At 46.3% G+C, this 20592-nt stretch overlaps 1 long non-coding RNA gene across 1 annotated transcript; it reads right to left on the bottom strand.

Moving 5' to 3' along the window:
* Positions 1–292: 292 nt before the first annotated feature.
* On the bottom strand, positions 293–5494 carry LOC114588130 (uncharacterized). Its single transcript, XR_003704388.2, has 2 exons — positions 4059–5494; positions 293–2432 (listed from the first exon to the last, which is right to left on the bottom strand). It is a non-coding gene; the product is annotated as an uncharacterized LOC114588130 (long non-coding RNA).
* Between the last annotated feature and the right edge of the window lie 15098 nt (positions 5495–20592).

Genomic DNA, 20592 nt, shown 5'->3' with positions numbered 1-20592 from the left:
CCTCCCATTGGGCACAGTGGGATTTACTTCTGAGTAAATTGCTAAGCAGCAGCGCACACTAGACCTAAGCCTAAGCGCGTGCAACTGAAACAACATGTTTGCTCTGCCTCCACTCACGTCCTCTTGCTTGCCCCCCCCCCCAAAAAAAATTAATACATTTTCCACAATTATAGCACTTATAGACCAAACAAAACACAAAGAAGAAAAACAAAAACAAAAAAGACAGCATATACCAAAAAGATATAACCAACACCACAACATATATAAAAAATAGGAAAAAGAAGACGTCCTCTTGCTTTCCTGTTTATGTTATAATACAAATCATAGCCCAGTTGGTAGAGCGTGAGACTCTCAATCTCAGGGTTTGGGGTTTGAGCCCCACATTGGACAAAATATTCCTACACTGCAGGGGGCAGGACTAGATGACCCTCATGGTTCTTTCCAACTCTTGACATTTCTGTGATTCATAGAACTCTGCACTTGGAAGGGACACAAAGTGTCATCGAGTCCACCCCTGCAATGCAGGAATCACAGCTAAATAAATATTAGACTGTAAAGTACCATGCACATTGATGACAATTGTTATAAGAATTCTAAGGTCTCAAATACAGAATCAATGTTCATAAATGTACAAGGCAAACATATATAAACCACATCTCTGAAATAGTACAGGAGAGCAATCCTGAAGCCAGTTTGACTCTCCCAAATTGACCTCAAGTATTTCTCTGCAAGGGGGAAGGAAATGGGCAAAGCTTTCCAATTGTTTTTGGACTGTAGGGGCTTACACCTCCCTGCAAAAACAGTCTGGCAAGTATCTGTTAAGCTGAGCAAACTATCAATATGTGTAAGAGGTTCAGTAACTAAAGTATTTACCATCTCAAAAGAATGGCCAGGCTACACAGAAAATGCAATCAAGTAAGGCATTATCTGGTATCCTGGCAGACAGGAGAGAAGCAACACACTCCAATTTCTGCTGGAGACCGCCTCTTTCTGTGATGTAGGGATGATGTTTTGGGGGTGGTCTTGGGTTACAGGGTGGGCAATTTCAAAAGTCTTTGTAGGGGCTTACGCACCATTGTTTTGGGTCTCCCACCTCCTTGCAAGGAGGAGAGGGAACTTTGTTGCAACAGAAAAATAAAGATCTGCTTTGCTTTCTATGGATCTTGCCTCCATCCATTCATCTCTGACCACGGACTTAAGGGACTCAGTCCCTTGGGGAGTTGGGCAGCAAAAGCCAAACCCCCCTATTTTTTCTATAACATAATATACATCAGAGCCAGCTGATCTTGGTTTTCTTGATGGCATCTGTCTGTCTTAGGAAGAGTGTGCCATTGGGGGGCAAAGTCAACCCGTTGAAAGTTACAGCTCCTGTTGTAAACTTTTCCAATATGCAGTAACAGCGGCAAGAATATTACTGGCTCAGAAATGGAAACAGGAACAAGTACCAACATTGGAGGAGTGGAGAATGAAGCTGATGGACTATGCAGAACTTGATAAACTGACAGGGAAGATCAGATATCTACGAGATCAAAAGTTCATCGAGGACTGGGGAAAGCTAGTGGAGTATTGGGAATGTATAAGTGATAATGAAATAACAGTGGCATTTAAAGAAGCTCTGTAAAAACCTAAGAAATATTGTAAGAAAGAAAAACAGGTGTGGAAGGGTATGTTAAAAGGCAATAGAAAATTTAGGAAATGTGTAATTAAAAAGTCTAATACGGATGATTGTCAGAGAGGCTGAAGGAAGTCCAAAAACGAGAAAATTTGTTAAAGTTGTAATGTGGTGCGATATGTATTTTTCTTGATGGAAATTAATAAAAAATATTACGGCAAAAAAAGAAAGTTACAGCTCCTGCTGTGGCTGTTGAGACCAATGCAAGAGAGGCATATTTTGTTGCAGCTGGGGCAGACGAGGGCATCTAGTTGTGCACAATGGTGTTTGTACAGGAAAACACATGGTGCTTACCCTATTGGAAGCCTCTGGTCAGTTTCATCACAGTTGTCAGTTTGCAACCCAGAGTTTCCCCCTTTAAATCTGAGAATGGGGCTTTTCCTGCCTCTCTTCCATCTGGTGCTGCCATTCACACACTTCTTCGCCAAGCAGGTTGGTAGGGTGGGGGCTGGGAGTTGAGACAAATGATAAAAGCAGGTGGGAAAAAATGGATGGGAGAGCCCATGACTGCCTCACCAGCCCCAACCCCATCCAGCCTCCAGTGGGGTTCTCCAATGAAGCCTGGAAAAAAGGAAATGTCCTGCATTCATGCAGACTGCTCAACTCGTGGCTGGTTGCACATTTTCAATGTATGCAATTGTACTGCAGTGACTGGGGGTCTGAAACAACATTTGGGAGGATATCCTTTTCGTTAGAAGGCTGTTGAGGAACAAGCCTCCAAGGTTCAAGTCTCTGTCACAGTGAAAAAGTCCTGCGGCATCTGAAAAATCAAGCAGTTTATTGTGACGTGCACTTTCAAATCCATAGTCAAGAGCCGATTTCACAAAGTGCAAATTATTAACATATAAATACAAATTTACTAAGCCTAACCTAACTTTCACCAGATACATAGAGTAAATTGGAAGAGCACACAGTGGGCACTGCGGTACACCAGAAGAAAAAACCCAGTGAACAAGATTTAAAGGTAACAGGAACACAAGGAACACATTCAGATAGCAAGATAAAAGCCACAAACAAAACATGACCTACATTTTCTGGAACATCAGAGCTTGAATACTGTGTGCCACAGCAAATAATGCTGTGGCCTTGGCCTTGTGAAACCTGGTTTCAAAATCCAACTCAGCCGCAAATCCTACATATTATCTTTCAATATCTGTAGGTCATTTAGGGAGGGAAATGTACATAAGTTATTATGATGGTGTAAATTAAGGAAAGGGTTTATTGGCTTGTTGTTATTCTTTGTTTTGCTTTGTGATGTATTCTTGTGTATTTTTATGTTGTGAACTGTCCTGTGATCTGTGGTTGAAGGGCAGTATACTAGTAGTAGTAGTAGTAGTAGTAGTAGTATTACAACAACAATGTTCAAAGGCTGAAGTTGTTTAGAACCTCAGAACAGAATTTTGAAACCACAAGGAGCAGAAAGTAGCTTAGTTTAGTTTATAGTAAATGAAGCTTCCTTAAAGGTGAATTCTAACAAGACTAACATATTCTCAGGTTTTCCTCAATATCACACAGCCCTGATGGTTAACAGTTTATATTCACCTGAGTTATTCTAATAAAGAATGTGAAAATCTTCCACTATATTAAAACCTGTGCTTTGTGTCTTAGATTATGTGTTCTAAGTATCTAAGACTTGCAGTAGCTGAAAACCAGTGTTTGATATATGGGGGGGGGGGCAGAGGGGAGCTGTCCCCCTTGTCTTTTGTGACGGCTTCTTTGGTTGCTTTTAGAAGAGGGGAAATGGTGGTGAGTCAAGGGTGGGGCTCGTGAACTTCTTTTAAATCCCCTTTACCTCCCCTCATCCCATTTGAACATCCTGCTTGAATCTCATTAACACGGGGGGGGGGGGGGGGAGCGGATTAAAACTTCTCTTTAGCACCCTTGCCAGAAGCCACATCATGCCAAGCTGCAGTGTTGTGCGAAGGAGCCATGAGTTGGCACCTGCCCAGTTCCATACTGTTGTACTCCCATCAGTAATTGATACTCGGCAGCTTGCACTGCTGGTGTGCAGAACACTACAACCTTGACAGAAATGTTTCATACACATCATCACCAGCTACTACCTGGGTCAGAAGAGCAGAGGGAGGCATTGCTTGCAACCTGGCCATCTCCTAGGCTGAACTCCGTCTGAATTCAGTGAGAAAGAGCAGCATGAGCACTTAACACAGGGTAAACTCTGGGCATGAGACTGCTGCCACAAGCAACAGAATGAATTGACCCTTCAGAGAGATGCTTCGTGAGGGTTTTGCTGAGTGCTGAGAAATCAGGATAAAGATAATGGGAGCTACTTTTGCATTTTAGCAGAAATATATTTAATTCTAGGCCAGTGACAGACAATAGTTTTTTAAAACATGAGAGAACTGCACTCATGTGGTGTGCTACTCACATACTCCTTTTGTTCCACAGTAGTCTCTTGTATGCCTCCTTCCGGAAACTCTTGCAGCCAAGCTGGTGCCAAATGTATTGCTCTGCTTTCCTTTGGACCACATCAGTGAGGCTGGGAGAGGGGGTCTTGTTGTCTGGGCTGCCCAGGACCCCCATACACTCTGCCCAAGCGTGCGCCACAGGGAGGTTCCTTTGGTGCTGCTAACACAGCAAAAACAATGCAGGAAGTAGCAGTTACAAGTTACTGGTCTCTGCAGCCACAGCAGGTGCTGTGATTCTCCAGTGGTATTACTTCACACACCCACACACACACACACACACACACCCGAGGTGTACTCCATTGTCTCTTAAGGCAGGCGGATGCCAACAACAACAAGTCCCTGGTCAAACAAGTTTTGCATGCTTTTGAAACAAGATCAAATCTGCCAAATCTGTTTACCAGGGGGTAGCTAATGAACCTTCATTGCTTTGACAATGGAATGAGGTGGTAAAGAAGATTTCAAGTTTCTTGCAAATTACATAAAGGAAGTCGGAGAAGGATGGGGAATAAACAAGGCGAGGCTGGAGACGGCTTTCTTTTGTTGGGGTTCCTACTTCATGCCCGCAATTTAAAATGATAACACCACTTTGCAGAGTTGTTTGCTTTTCTAAGCTACATGTTGTGTATCAGTTGGCTGAAGGTGTTCCCAGGTCTTGCCTTAAAGTTCAGTGTGATTTGCAAGTTGAACCTATGCAGTCAGAAGTAAGCACTACTGAGTTCAATGCAGTTCACTGCCTGGAAATTATGCACAGAACCACAGTTGTGCCTCATGGATGATCAGGGATGTAAATTCATGTCTCCTGGATCAACACAGCTCCCTGGATTTTGGACTTTCCTTGAGGTTGTGGCAATGGGAGCTGCCATGGCATACGTGGTAATGAATTTCCTAAGTGCTGCCTTTGAACAGAGGTTCCCACATTGTTCCAGATGCTCAACCCTACTCTCTTGCCTCAGAGGGAGCTGTTGCCTGGCAACTGCCAGAAAGGGAAGATGCACCTCCATCATGAGCTGAGCAAGGTCCAGCTGTCCAGCACCAGTCCTGTGCCTAGAAGGAGGCTCTGCTACCCACTAGGCAGAAGCCACATGGCAGCCAAAAGGAAGACCAAGGCAGGAAATGCTTGCTGACTAATCCTGGCACCACAGAGACACTCTGGCATTAATGTCCCTGATACCAGACCTGGATGTGATTTTTATTGAGATTTTTTTGCAGTTTGAGAGACCCTCAGGATTATAAAGTGGCAACAAAACTATTCTAAATTAAATAAAGGCTGAAAATAGAAAGCTGGGGTTCAGCTTTTAACTCTACGGCAGAGATGTATTTCCAGATCAAGGAATTTGTTTTACTAGATTATCTGTGTGACTCATTGAGGGGAACAGAGCCACATGCTACTGACGAAGGCAGCCCCCTTCCCTCTGATGGTGGGAAGTATCAATAATGTTATTAGAGAGAGAGAGAGAGCGTGCACACAAATTCATCATTTCAGTGCCAATGCTCATATAGTCAAAGGGGCACCATCCATGCAAAACCCACAGTTCCTGGAAATAGAAACAAAATATTTAGAAAATGATCCAAAAAACAAAGACTGAGCATTCTTAGTGGTCACAGAATGTTGAATGACTGCTGTGGGGGAAATGGAATGGAGTACAGTATTTCCCCAAAGGGATGCAGGTGGCGCTGTGGTCTAAACCACTAGGCATAGGGCTTGCCGATCAGAAGGTCGGTGGTTTGAATCCCCGCGACGGGGTGAGCTTCCGTTGCTCTGTCCCAGCTCCTGCCAACCTAGCAGTTCAAAAGCACGTCAAAGTGCAAGTAGATAAATACATACAGCTCCGGAGGAAAGATAATTGGCGTTTCCATGCGCTGCTCTGGTTCGCCAGAAGAGGCTTAGTCATGCTGGCCACATGACCTGGAAAAACTGTCTGGGGACAAACGTCGGCTCCCTTGGCCAGTAAAGCGAGATGATCACCGCAACCCCAGAGTCATTCGTGACTGGACTTAACTGTCAGGGGTCCTTTACCTTTTATTTCCCTCCCCCCAAAAAGAGCATGGCTGACTGAAGAGGAACCTTTTTGGCCCAGTGGGCCAGATCTTCATCAACCCCTACACTGTGAGCCAACTTTGACAGATAGGCAGAACCACCCCACCTCTCAGTCATCTGACATCATCTGAGTTCCCACAGGGAACTTGCTCATGCACCTGAACAAAGCAAGACTGAACTCCCTGCCCCTCAGCTGGTGCGCAGGAAGGTCAATCCTGCTTTCCACGGGGTGCAGCTGATCCAGACCCATGCCTGACATCACTTTGACATCAAGGGCAGGGCCTGCAGGGGAAACAACCTTACAAGTCAAATGGGGAGGCCTAGAGGGTCAAAACTGGCCTGTGGGCCAGATCTTCCCCACCTCTGGCCTCTGGAATAGATTAATAACTGCAAAGCTTTGCAAAGAGACCCGAGGAAAGCACCTTGTAAGGCTGGTTTCTAGTTCTAAGGTTTTCTTATTACATTTTTATATCACCTTTCCTGCAGGGCCATTGAGTCGTGTGCTACTGAAGAAAGCAGCCGGTGTCAGAACTGCATCTTTACATCAAGTGTGAGGAAACTTTTTCAGCCCAAAGGCCACATCCGAGGTCCACACTGCCATAGCAGCCAAGGCCAAAGAGAAGAGCAGCCGCAGCAATGGATGGGACTCTCACCTTCGTACTGCAGGTTCCATTTCAACCCCATGGAAGCCAGAGTGTCTGCTGCATGTGCCTCTTTCTGAGGCAAGCAAGAAGAATTATCCCAGTTCAAGTGTGGAGCAGATTCAGAGGGAGAAACCCATGTAAAGCAGAGGTTGGTGGGCTTGCAAAAGGGGCATGTGGACAGAGGCTGGTGAGGCATCCCCTCACTTTTCCCATGGATCCAGCCCCTCTCACATGTGGCGTCACAGCTCCTTGGATGGTCAGCCATGTTGGGTTGATCAAAGAAAGAAAGCTTTTGAGGTGCATGGAGCTGTTTGGCACGAGGTAGAACACTGTAGCATCCCAAAGCTTGTTAGTGTTTGTTCTCTAGAAGGTCGCTTCCATGTTGTTGCGGAAGCTGCCTATAAATGCAAAAAGGCATCTAGAGCTGAAGCAGTAAGAGGAGATGTAGGCGGCAGCCGTTCTAGACGTATTAAGCCTGGTGAGACTCACTCTGCATTCATGATTCCCAACCTTCATTCCATCTGGCCGTTGCAGCTAAAGCTACCAAGCTCTTTTTTCTGATGTGCTACATTTGCCACAAAGTAATGCACTGTCTGAAGAACCACAGCGCCTATGTGTGTATGCGCGCACACAACAACCACCACCATAGGGAGGTAAGCTAAAACAGTCTCCCCCCACTTCCCGTGGTTTCCATTCACATGTGAGCCATCAGTTTGTGACTAGAAACTTTTTTTCCCTGGGCTGGGGGAACATGGAGAGAACAACTTATTATTTGCTACTGTTTAGCTAGGATCTATGCTGATTTCCAGCAGCCTCCATGGGGGTGGGGTGGGCAGGGAACAGCCTGAGAATCAATCAGACCCATTAGGAGTATGTCAAGTAGCGAGCCTTTTAAAAGTCTCAGGTATCACATCTCCTTGAAGTCACCGCTGATCATCAGGGAAGCGGGCAGAATGCTAACTGCAAATTGGGTTTGGGGGGGAGGGAGAGAGAAGACATTGCAGGTCATGGGGAAGAGAAGGCGAGGAAGCAGAAACATTTTCAGACTACCACATACTCCTCCTATCCATCTCAGGATCATTTGTCCAAATTTAACAGGGTCAAACAGCAGTCCAGGTGGCCATGGATGAGCCCTCCTTGCCTGACCCAGGCAGGGCCATCCCTACCATTAGGCACAGTGAGAAAAGCACCTTGGGCAGCATTTATAGTTGGCTATATTTCCAAGTTGCCCACAGTCTGACCACACCAGTGGGTAGAGAGGGGAAGCAGGTGTCCATTTGACTTACAGTTTCAAATCAGATTAGACCTGGTTTGGTGGGAACTGCAAAATAGACATGTATTGCGGCTAACGCTGTGTGTCTGCAGCCTCACAAGGCAGCAGTGGGAGCGCGCTGGACGCAGAGTAAACAGGAATGTGTACACAGCCGCCCTCACATACTCCTATCCATTTCTTTATCCAAATAAGCAAGGATACATTCTGGTCAGACCAACATATTTGGGCTGTGAAGCAAGGCAAGTGGGAAGTGTGGCCTGGTGACACTTACAAGGGCCAAACAGAGAGGCGTGGAGGGCCACAGGCTACCCTGTGACTTCTAAGCTAGCCTGCTGCCCTTGTGTGCTTGGGAGGGCATCAGCCTAGTCACCAGTGTTGAAGCAAGATTCAACCACCCACGCAGTCATCTTCTATGTCTGGAATGGGGAGGAGCTATCACCTTGTCTTTCCCCTCAGGCAGCACAATGTCTTGGGTGGACCTTGCAAGTAGCTGCCCATCCAAATATACAAGTCCAAATGGTTTAGAATAGAGGTCAACTATTGGAGGTGCTGAATCTGAGAGATGTTCCTAGCTAAGGAAATCTGAGAGATGTTCCTAGCTAAGAGAAAGAGGTGTGGAGAAATTGGCTTCCTTTGCAATGGAGCTTTTCTGACAGGCCACTGAAGAGGACAGATGTGTTGGCCTGTGGCCCCCCTCCTTCTAAATGACCCTTCAGGAAAATTAGTTGCTGACCAGAGGTCTTACAGGAACATCTTATGCACATTTGAGTTCAATGTGGCTTACTTCAGAGTGGGTAAATGGGTATAAGTGCAGCCTTTTAGAGACTGTACTATCTTTATTTCACAACAGAACAACTGAATAATGCAGTGGGCTCTGCAATAGGATGCTGATTCACATGTGCTTGACCTTTTCTTTCCTTTCCTTTTTTGCATGGCTTGGAGATCTGCTCAACCTGTATGTGAATGTATGCATACACAAACCATATACCACAGAATGTCAGTAATTGTCCAGCCAGTGGCAGACTTTGCCTCTCATGCTCCACTGTGCAGCGCTGTAGTGGCGCCCCCTGCAGCACAGCACCCAGTGTGGCCAAACTGGTCGCACAATTCTCAAACCGCTTCTGGTACAGTGACCTCTTTCCCAAGGAAACCAGACCTGGGTGAATGGACTGCAGGGCCAGGACATCTCAGCACTTTGAAAACTGGACAGGAGTCTACACAGCCATTATGATATGTAATATTTCCAGCCTCAAAGGCTTTCAACTATGAATTGACTTTCCCTTGCCAGGAAAAATAAATTTAATAATCTGTGATTCAGAAGTACCATACTGAGACTTTTAAATGAAAATCCCTGCCTATCCCATGTTTGGAGGTTATTTGGGGACATGCTATGTGAGAATGAGAACAGAAAGAGAACTTTTCCAAATATGAAATTAGAAACTGTTGTGCATATAGAATTAAAGGGGGGGGGGGAGGGAACTACGTTGAGCTGTTCTTAAGTACATTTCCTGTCACTGAAAATACTCTATATTCAAGAAGAGCACCATCTTGGTTAAAATGTCAATTGGGAGCAGGGGGGAGGAATATAAGCAAGGTAGCCAAGACACCGGGGGGGGGGGGGGAGCAAGCACTATGGGATGGGATACAGTGTGGTTTACAATTGCATTATGTCTGGCCTCTTAGTTATTGATTTTTCTCCTTTTTCTATTTATAGCAGCCTCACTCAGTGTCAAATCTCTTTCAGCGGTCACAGGCTCCAGCAGAAACAGGGCTGAGAAAGGAGGCAGCAAAGCCAGACAGCTGGGAGGGGGGCGGGAAGAGATTTGGGCTGTGCAAGGATAGCATAGCTTGTAGTGCCAGCGGGAAGAAGCACCAGCCACAACGATGGCACCATCAGCACCATCATCTTAAATAAGATGGACAGTTCCACCTCCACATTCATACAGGTTCTCTCAAGAGCCAAGATGGCTGCACTCCAGCTAAGTGTATAAACTATAAAATCAAGTATACGAAGCTAAAATCATTGCATCCTGACAAAGCATCTGTGACAATGACCCTTGGCTTGAGGGCAGGGAGACTCGTGGGAAGGAGTCAAAGCACTGGCAGCTCCCCGTAACCACCAACATGCCAGGGATGAGGGCCTGTTTGTGGCTAGCATGGCTCTGAGGCCCACCTTTCCTCCTCAACAGCTCCCTCCTCTTCCAGGTACCATCCCCACGGCACTGATTCCACCCCCGTCACCAGACAGCAGGAGCAGCATGGCTGGGTGTGGGCCTGTGGCTATGTGCTTAAGGGCACTGCTCCTGTAATTCCGCTGCACCACCCGCTTGCCCATTAGAAATTACAGAATGCAATGTAAGCAAAGTCATACTATGACTATGTGACTGAATCCCACCTGAAAATAGCAGCAGTCTGAAGTGCCCTCTGAGAAACAGATGAAAAGCTTTGTCACTTCCAGATGAACATTCATTCTGGTTTGTTTGCAGGGAGGTTAGACAATGCCACATCAAGCAAATGTTATCCTACACTTATTCTGTCACTTCCCAGATTGCAAAAAGCCCACTTTGGGAGAGGGGTTATTGGGCAAGAGTTTGAAATCAATCATAACTGTGCAACCTGAATTTGCTGGCATGTGATTGAAACCCACCTAAAAACAGAATGGGAATGCCCTGAATTGGATAAGATTCTCCTGGACGTAGGTTTTCAGGTTGTATCGAGGGATGCTGAGACTGAAAAACACACAGCAGGTTGAATCCATTGTCTCTCCACAGACCGTATTATGTCATGTTATCTTTCTTTTCTTCACCTTGGTATAGTCTCTTGAATGACTCATGCAACCCTGAATTTAAGATGATGTCATTGCTATTCTATGATGGGAGCTAAACCTTATTTAAAAATCAATGGATAGAATTATCTGTTCCTCCAGCCCAACTGAACTATCTGAGCCCAGGAAGAGTTGTCAAATTGTCCCCTTTCCCACAACATTTTCGATCTTGGGGTGGCCACTTCTGCATCATCCAAAAAAGAAAAGGAAATGCAGCGCGCACACACTTTGAAGGGCAACACATATTTATTAACCTATGCTAATTTATATGCCTAGGTGCCATTTTAGAAATTGTTACAACTCACCAAAGTGAGGAAGTCTGTGATTAAGTGATCTGTCGGCCTGCTGAGTCAACTATCCACGCTAACTGTTGATGAGCCGCTCCTGTTCTCCTTCCTTGTGGTCCTGTATCATTAAACCAGACTTGAACAGAGCTGTCCTCTGCCCATCCCAGTTCTTTGTGCAGGGCCTGATGGTCCAGCAGGAACCAAGATTCCAAGTCGGAAGCCATGGTGCCACAAGCTGAGGAGGGGGACCAGGTTCCTGGCTCTGGGCCTGATGGTGCTGGTCAGGGACTCAGAGAACATGATGCTGGCAGGCTGGTGCAGACTAAACTGGCTCCCACAGGACCACGGCCCATAAAATCAGAGCCAGGACCTTCACAGGCACCTTCCTTCGGGCCCTAGGAATTCAGGGCCTCCCAGACTTCTTCACCAGCCCAAGAGTGCAGTGAACACATCAGGCAAGAGGCCATGGACAGAAGCAGCAAAGCATCTTCAGGCCAGAAGGTTGCTGCCCTGACTCCCTAAGCATCTTCAGGAGCCTATGCAATCAGGGTCCCTTCAACAGGCTGTTGTGTGGACAGAGCCTTAGTCCACCCCTCCCTCTGTGCATGTGCAGAGAGAACCAGACCAGTGATAGACATGCATTGCAAAGTGCAGTAGAAGAAATGACTATCCCAGCCTTCATCAGCCTGGGGCTGATGGGAACTCTAGTCCAAAACATCTGGATGGAGGGCACCAGTCTGGCAAAGGCCGGGTTAAACATTTGTGTCCCAAATACAGGTGCTTTATTAGAACGCAGCTGAGGTTTGTTTAAAGAAACAACCACCAGTTTCTGCATCCTGTTCCATAATGCCTGCCTGTCTTTCACCTGTTAAAAGTAATCCTTCCCAGGAGTATGTAAGAGAGAAGTGCTACTCCAATTTTAATTGAGGAAGAAAATAAAGGTGCTTTTTATATCAGAAGTCTGGGAAGCATTAGGCAACTGTTTCTGATGATAGATGATAGATAGATAGATGATAGATAGATAGATAGATAGATAGAGAAAGAAAGAAAGAAAGAAAGAAAGAAAGAAAGAAAGAAAGAAAGAAAGAAAGAAAGAAAGATTTAATAAAGGACATGCGACTTCTCTGACACATATCATAAATTGTGCTTTCTTTTCTGCTCTGGCTCAGCTTTGCCGAGAGTACGGGAATCACACACTGGCATCTCTTGAGTGGGTAATGGAGAAACAGAATGAACCAGCCAAGGGATGAGATCATCTGTTTATACTCACTACTTCTTCCATTAGAGTGGGGAGGGGAGGGAGGCTTTTAAGGGCTGATCGCTGGCCTGTGAAACTAGCCCTTTGTTTGTCAGGATGATTCTTGCCGTCTCTCTGCTCCTTTGTGTGTGAGCCTGACTGATGATGTGCTCCTGGCATGTCTCTCTCTTTCAAAAGAGATGGTGCCATCTGAGAGATACACTCAAGAGGCCAGCAGCATTTCAGCTAAGTAAAAGCTGCGGGGAGCAGGGAGTCATGGCTGGCCCACTGACCATCAACAAGGTGTTTGTGTTGAGTTGCAGACCTAATAAGAACTCTGCTGGATCAGATCAACTTCCTACCTCGTCCAGCATCCAGTTTCCTTGAGTGGTCAGCCAGATGCCTAAGGGACATGAGGGCAGCGCCCTCCTTCTCCTTCTGTGGTTCCTTAGAGACAGGTGTTTAGAGATGCCGCCTCTGATTCTGGCTGAAATACATAGCAATCGTGATGACGAGCCATTGACAGCCTTTTCTTCCATGAATCTGTATAATCCCCTTTTAAAACTGTCTTAAGTCCTTGGCCTTCACACTACATTTCATAAGTTATTGCTGCATCTTGGAAGTAAAAGAGAAAAGGAAACAGGGCATTAATAAAGATGTTATGCGGGTTGTTCTCTTGTTCTGTAGGTTGTTCCTGTATTGCTGTGAGCACTAGGGCTCAGCAAATAAGTTCATTTCAATTTCTCTCGATTTCCTATTTCTCCAATCTAAAGTTTGGTTCACAGGTCATTTTCACACCAGTTTGTGAGTTCTTTTGAAAAAAAAGTCCTCATGAGAATTCCTCAGCATTTTGGTGCACATTTCCACGTAATATACACATATTTGTGCAAATTTTGTGATATACACATTTTTAAAAGCATATATTTCATAATTCTAGTTACAGGTAGGTAGCCCTGTTGGTCTGCCGTAGTCGAAACAAAATAAAAAAATTCCTTCCAGTAGCACCTTAGAGACCAACTAAGTTTGTTATTGGTATGAGCTTTTGTGTGCATGCACACCACACGAAAGTTCATACCAATAACAAACTTAGTTGGTCTCTAAGGTGCTACTGGAAGGAATTTTTTTTATTATATTTCATAATATTAGGCTTTAATTCAATGGGACTTACTCAGAGTAGACATGTTTAGGATTGTGCTGCCAGTAAGGCACATATATACACACATACATACATACATACATACACACACATTGAGCACACACCTGGTCAGCACTCCTGGTGTGAACACAAACAGAAACAAATCTAAAACTAATTATCTGAAATATTGGAATGTGTGAGAGGCCTAGCTTTGCCACACATGGCATCCATAATATGCCTCCTATACTTAATTTACATCCTGGATCAGATGTATGTCTGGTTTTAATGTTTCGCCTGAACAAAGCTTATGGCTTGTTTCTCTTGAAGCAAAACAAACCATGATCAGTAGTTTGGGCATAGCACTAAGCCAACTCCTGCATGGTTGATTCCTTACTGGAGGAAGAAAGGGACCAAGTGGGAGCCCTTAAGCTGCAGATACTACCATGGTTAAGGCTTAGTACTGCATCCAAACAGTATGGATTTATTTACACTTAAAGCAGATAGGGAGTGAGGATCTAGGCTGGAGCAGGGTGAGGTAAGGGTGCTTAACCCTTTCCCCTCTGCTATTCTCCTAATCTCAATTGCATTCAGTCCTCTACCTAGCTGATGCTTGTCCCACTAGTGGGGGGAAATGAGCACACATCACCATTTCCATTATTTTGACTTACCGGTATTCCCCCCTCTCCCAAAAGGTCTCTAAGTCACTTACAGAAAGGTGACAGACCAAAAAAGTACACCATATAAAACAATAAAACCATTCCAATACCCCATAAACAAACCCTGCAGAAAAAGCAAGGACATTTCATTCAATAGGCACATTGAACCTTTTTGAGTCCATGGCTCCCTTGACCAACTACACACTTTCTGCGGCACCCCTGTGGGGCTCAGGAGCCCAGTTATGTAACCTCTTGCCTGCAGAGATAGCAGCCCCTCACCCCTTTTCGAACACTCTCCCCTGTGGAGGGTTCCCTCAGCCTCTTCTCCTCTTCCCTCTCCTTGGGCATCCTCTGGGCAGCCACTGCAGCCGCCCCTGGTCTCTGAGCTGCCCCCCCCACCCCAAATAGAGGTGCCTCCTCACACTGCCCCACAGGGGCCTGGGAAGCTCCCCCTGGCCAGCCCCAGACACACCATTTGCCTGCGGGGCTTGTAGCCAGGGCTGCTGCACCGAACAGCTGTGCAAGCCTTGGGGAGGCAGAGACATGAGAGGGCATCAGAGGAGGGAAGGAAGGAAAGCGGGACAAAGGCCAGTGTTGCCCGCGGCACCCCTGACCATCATTCAAGGCACCCCAGGGTGCCACGGCACACTGGTTGAAAACCACTGCAACAGGTCATCAACCACCTTGTCATAATCCGCCAAAAGCCTGGGAAAAAAGTTCAACCTGGCTGGCACCAAAGGATATTAATGATGTCCACCTACAAGCAAATCATGGCTTGGCTTAGCATTGTGTGCAAATCCGCTCTGTGTGTTGGTTTTAAACAGCCCCACATCACCTGAAGTGCCTGGCAAAGAAGCCACTCATAAATTTTAGAAATGAAAACAAATACAAATACGAGGAATCCCATAGCCCTGCCTTGATGAGAGGGGAAGTAGAATCGGTCTCAGGCCAGAGTGTGCTAGCCAATCCAGCTCATTCAGAGACGGTGGGAGGGCCTAGATTCATTCCACATATTGGCCAAAGAAACGGCTCTCCAGTCCATGAGTGGTATGATTGGGCTTCACAAGTGGGATGAATGGATGCCTTTATTTGCATGAGAGAGAAAAGAGGATGTTTGTGTTCACGCTTGCAGTTGTGTTTTGAAGTGTGCGTGTGTGGGAGGGAGCAGGCAGCATTCCTTTTTGCGTGTGTTTGTTCCCTCCACAGGGCGAGTGCTGCGGCTGTTTACATCTGTGGGGTAAATGTACTAGTGGGATGAAAATGAAAATGGCGGTGTGTGTATGGCTGCGAGGGTGTACTCGCCTTCAGTTCCACAGGGCTGGCTGCCAGGTAAGTGTATGTGAGGACTGCAGGCTTAGTCTGCATTGTGTGTGTGTTCCCTGTGCGAGGGAAGAGACAGTTGGGATGATGTGTAGGCGGACAGTGAGTAATTTGAGGAGGGAGAATTGCCATCAAGGGGAGTCAAGAGAGGTTGATGCTACAATGCCCTTTGGGAATGAACAAACTTCCTAGGGGAAAGTTCCCAACAGCCCTTCACTCTTTGCTTCAGGAATAATCAGATGGAAGCATTTGCCATACAACACAACTGCTTGCCTTTGCACCCTTTCTACAATTTTAATCATAATGAGGGGAGGCAATCGCTAGGGCAGGGACTCCTTCAAACCTGCTAAAATTATGATTGGGTTGGTGCCAGCCTTTGTATCAGTAGAGTCCTTAACCTCCTAGCCCTCAGGATTTCCAGGAGCAGCTTGAAAATGTATCCTAAAAAACAATATTATCTTTCTCCCACAACCGTGATTATTTTCTGCTCTTGTTGATCAGTTTCACCCAGACTCCACAAGCTTTCCATCACTCTTTTTGGAAGCAGGATGAATTATTTAGAAAGTGCATATGCGTGAAATATATAGTGATTTCCTTTATGTAATCTGTGCAGAGTTTGGCAATGGATACAAACCCACCAGTTGCTTAGCTATGGAACAATATGAACTAAGGCTACCTCTGCCCAGCACCCCTATTTGCTACCTTCATTTTAGGGACTGTTTTCTTGCCATTCCCCTAACCAGAGTGTTCCTGGCAGCAGGATTAAGTAAAAAGTAGCACCACCCAATACAGGTGTGCCAACTCCTAAGAGACAAGGCAGTTTCTGCCCCTCCCCAGTATTTTTGAGGGACCAGAGCCCCCCCCCCATATCCCCAGGGCATTCAGCTCTCCCCCATGCTCCTTGTAGCACTGCAAGGACACTTTTCCTGGGAGTTCCACAAGCACAGGAGCACAGATGGGGAGGACTGGAGCAGAGCCCATTTGAATGGGGATGTACGTGAGGTGCAGTGGGGCTTGGTGGGGCTGCGTACCTGCAGCTCTACCTTCCAAGGAGCATCCAAGGCGGGGCTGGCTGGGAAGCTCTGGATCCCCTGTGGCCTTTTTTGGGCTGCTGCTGCTGCTGCCAGGCGACCAGCCAGCCAGAACTCTGCACTCGCCCACAAAAGGCTGCTGAAAGGCAACTGGGCGCCAGTAAGCGTGAGCAGGTGAGGAGAGGCACCAGCACAGGAGCACCAGCTCCAAGGGCCAAGACAGTTTCTGGCCCCTGGCTCCTTGCATCGTGCACGGGCCCCCTCAATCCTGTTAAGAAGATGGCGCCTCTGACCCAATATCAAATGAAGAAACAACCACCCAGTGTGGAACCTCACCACACTGCAATGCCCACCAGTTAATGCTAAGGCTTTTTGAATGGTGGGTGGTATATTAATGGCTCTTGGGTTGTCAAAGTGCGGGTAACAACTTCTATAAGGCTTTCTATAATGCAGTAAGAATTGTAATCAAGAACAGGGAGGGAGGCAAGGTGATGCAAAGTAGTTAAATGGACTGAAAGCTCTACTATATATGGCAGGGGCAGAGAAGTACCTTCTGCTTACTGGTTTTGGTGAATATTCCAAAATCCAGGTATGCAATCTCTGATTTCTATTTCTGAGGCTGGAGCCTACTCAGGTATGGATTTGGGGGCAGCCACCCTCTCTGCAGCTCACAGCACCAGGTTCCTCTCTTGGACACTGGCCAACAACCAGTTTTTCAAAGGATGTTGCACTCAAAGCAGGGTCACTGCTGGCTTCCCCGCCCCTCCTCCCTCTCCCCCATCAACCATCTCTGCCATTTGCTTTTAGCAAGCTTTAGGAATGCTTGGGTTAAATCAAGTGGTGTCCATGAGCCCTCTTGGCTAATGTAAGAACAGAAAAACCTTACCATGTACCAAGACTTACGGATCATTATTAATAGAGAAAATCACCCACTCATAGCATAGAAACTGGAAAATCCATTTTTGTTTTAGCTCCCCCCCCCCCATTCCCCCCCGCCACAAGATGAAAATGGATAGGTTGCTAAGGAGATTAGAACTGGAGGAGGAGGGGAGAACACAGACACGTGTGTGTGTTTCATAAAACTATTCTTGGAAATTTACTTTGCCTAGATTCTTTCTTCACTGTGAATCACTCACAGAGCTTCTACCTAGGTCCGTGTTTAGCTAGTTCTCCATGACTGAAACAAGGCTGTTGGCATGTGTTTCCACCTGCACAGTAAGGGCAATAGGAACACTAGGAAAGATGGGATAGAAAAATGCAAAGCATGTCCATCTACCATTCTTCTTTAAAATCTGCTTATTGCATCCATGTCACAATAGTTCAATGGGCCACCAAGCAAGGGTATTATGCCCATCACCTTGGTCAGTGCAAGGCTGTAAAGAGCCAGACTTGAAGGAGCAAGTCCCAGAAGAGTAGCAGTGCAGAAATGGGACAGATCCGCAAGAGGGCCAATCCAGAGACAGAATTGATTCTGAGTCAGAGTCTCTGATTAAATCTGTGTGCACACCATGCATTTAAAGTGCATGACTTTCCCCAAAGAATCCTGGGAACTGTAGCTTGTTAAGGGGGCTGGGAATTGTTGTTCTGTGAGAGGTCAATGACAGTTCCCAGGATTCTCTGGGGGAAGGCAAGTGCTTTAAATGTATTGAGGCTAGACTCTGCTGTGCTGATCAGCTTTTAGGGAGTTGGGTTAGGCCCTGTCCTTCCTACTTTGCTGTTGGATGAGTATTCTAGAAATTTTGTATTGTACACTTTTTAAAAAATTGCTTCTAACTGATTTTATCTGTTTTCTATTTTATCTTCTTAAGTTGCTTTGAGACTTAAAAAAAAACAACTCACAAAAGAAATAAAGTGACAAACAAGCAAACAGATAATAGGCCATGCAAGCAAGGCCAGTGTCTGGCTTCTGCTAAGGTAAAAAACTAGAACCATTTATGGGTTAGCTATTTTGAAATGGCTGGGAAGGCGGCTGGGAGGTGAGGTGGATAACTGGTTTGAGAAGGGGGACTGGGACTGGCTTGAGAAGGGGGGCAGAATACTGCCACTTTCTTCCTCCAGCTCCAGCAGCTCCCTTCAAGAGCAGATTAGGAAGCGCTGAATCCTGTCTGACTCTGATACCCTTGTGGCACCTACTGCACTTGCTTGAGTCACCTACCAATGCCCGCTCACCCCCATCTGTTCTAAGCCCCAGCTGCTTGCCCACTGGCAATGCCGCAGTGGAAAGGTAGTTGTAGCAGCAGTCGAGGAGGGGGGCTGGGTGCATGTGGGATTCTGTTGCCAGTGGGTTCCTCAGATTCTTAGCTCAGACAGATTTCATCCATTGCCATCACTTATCACACCTCTTGTGCTTTCTCCTTTGTTTTGTTTTGCTTTAAAGGTGGCCCTCATCCACAAATCATCTTTGGTGTCTCTGACCTAAAGTTGAAAACTGGTTTTTCATTCTAACTTTCAAGGCAAGCTATATAAATTTTCACCAAGGCGCAGAATGATGTCTCTGCACCTGTCATGGCCAATGAAGCTTTTGAGTTTTTCCTGCAGGGATTAGGACTATGTCAACTGAATTGTCTTCTATTTCAATGCCATAACCTGCATTACATAACATTATACCTGTCCCAAGAAACTGAAACAGCTCTCTCAGACAAATGTTTCTTTATTGTCAGTTTACTACATGATAATTTTCTACTTTAAAAAAAAAATTGTATTAGCATCTTGAACTCAATTTTGATGAAAGGCGGTGTACAAATATGTTTTAAATAAAGACGAGCACTATCCTGGAGAGAATTCTCCTTTGCAGTCTCCACTGAAATATGACACAGTTGTATACAGCACTTGTGCATGCTTTTACACCAGACATGGGGTACTTGCCGTCTTCCAGATGCTGTTGGACTCCAACTCCTGCCAGCCCTGGCCAGCACAGGGATGCTGGGAGTCAGAGCCCAGCAGCACCCAGAAGGCCACAAGTTCCCCATTCCTGTTTGTAAGGAAACCCCTTCTTGCCAAAGCTGCCACCCCCATTATACGGAATCTCACAGAATATCCTAATCTGCCACAGAACTATGGCTGTTAGAGCATATAAGCCACAGTTGAAGGACCTCTCCCTCCCTCCCCACAAGAATCCTGGGAACTGTAGTTTGTTATGGGTGCTGGAAAATGTAGCTCTGACTTGGGTAAGCTACAGTTCCTGGGATTTGGGGGTGGGGACTGTGTTTTAAATGCATTGTTACAAAAGCTGGACGCCACCCCCAATCTCTGCCAAGTTGTGTCAAGATTCCAGGGGGTTTCAGGTGCTCACCCTCTGTCTACGCTCCAGTGAGAATAAGACACAGCAGAGACTGTCATCCTTTTGGAATTATGGTTAAATTACATATATTTACACCATTAGTCTACATAGAGGAAGTCCAGTGTGGTCACCTCAAGAGGGGCTTGTTCCCCACAGCAGTGCAGCATTGGAGCCCAAGGCATCTCTCCCAGCCTGCCTTCAGCCAGCCTGCCAAGATGGCTCTGCCCTTTGTTCTCAGCTACTCCAAGGCTCCTACCAAAGGCCCCCCAACTCTTCCTGTGACAACTCACCCCATTATCCTGGCAACCTTCCAAATCCCCTGTCTCTGTTCACATCTCAGGACAGGGGACAGTTCTCCTGCATTGCCAATGGCCCTCAATGGCCCTGTACTGGTTCTCAACGGCCAGAGCTTGCCAGGTCGTCTTCCTTAGGCTAGCCAAGGAATCCTTCTGCAGCTGGTATTTTCCCTTCATATCCCAGATAATCAAAACGCTACCATTTATTACCTTCTACTATTCACTAATAGGCAGGACGCGGGTAGCGTTGTGGTCTAAACCACTGAGCCTCCTGGGTTTGCCGATCAGAAGGTTGGCAGTTCGAATCCCCGCAACGGGGTGAGCTCCCATTGCTCGGTCCCAGCTCCTGCCAACCTAGCAGTTTGAAAGCACGCCAGTGCAAGTAGATAAATAGGTACCACTCTGGCAGGAAGGTAAACGGCGTTTCTGTGCACTGCTCTGGTTCGCCAGAAGCAGCTTAGTCCTGCTGGCCA

The sequence above is a fragment of the Podarcis muralis genome, chromosome 17 (genome assembly GCF_964188315.1).
Source record: "Podarcis muralis chromosome 17, rPodMur119.hap1.1, whole genome shotgun sequence".
Classification (NCBI taxonomy): Eukaryota; Metazoa; Chordata; class Lepidosauria; order Squamata; family Lacertidae; genus Podarcis; species Podarcis muralis.
The sequence above is the reverse complement of the archived record's forward strand: the minus strand, read 5'-3'. Positions and strand labels throughout refer to the sequence as shown.